This window comes from Penaeus monodon, chromosome 30, assembly GCF_015228065.2.
Source record: "Penaeus monodon isolate SGIC_2016 chromosome 30, NSTDA_Pmon_1, whole genome shotgun sequence".
NCBI classification, from domain to species: Eukaryota; Metazoa; Arthropoda; class Malacostraca; order Decapoda; family Penaeidae; genus Penaeus; species Penaeus monodon.
The window spans coordinates 17677674-17678058 of NC_051415.1; the positions used below are offsets into that span (position 1 = coordinate 17677674).

The 385-nt window shown below is 30.6% G+C and overlaps 1 protein-coding gene across 7 annotated transcripts in view; it reads right to left on the minus strand.

Moving 5' to 3' along the window:
• The window catches only part of LOC119592591 (transcription initiation protein SPT3 homolog), a 21011-nt gene that overhangs the window by 12655 nt on the left and 7971 nt on the right, over nt 1-385 (minus strand). The window lies entirely within an intron of this gene.

The window sequence follows — 385 nt, forward strand, 5'->3', positions numbered from 1 at the left end:
TGGATTTGTCATTCTGATATTATCTTTAAATAAAAGCTTACAAATATATATCAAAAATACTTGGCTGAGCAGGCTGGTATCTGCACCAAGAGAGGAGGGGAAAAGTCATTGTTACTCTGTCACAAAGAAGCATTTATGCCTGCATAGTTTTGGGATATCATTTGTTTTTGTTCTTAAGATAAAATAAGCAAAGCAATACATTTATAACCTGTAAGAAGCAAAGACATTCCTGCTTTTTTAAACAGGAAATTAATTGAATATCTGGAAACTAAAAGTTCACTTTAGATATAATTCAAGCAAATGCATAAAAAGGACAAGGACTTTTTAAAAAATTGTATTTAAGAAGTAAGGACAGGAGCAAATAAAGTGGAGCATAATAAACTAG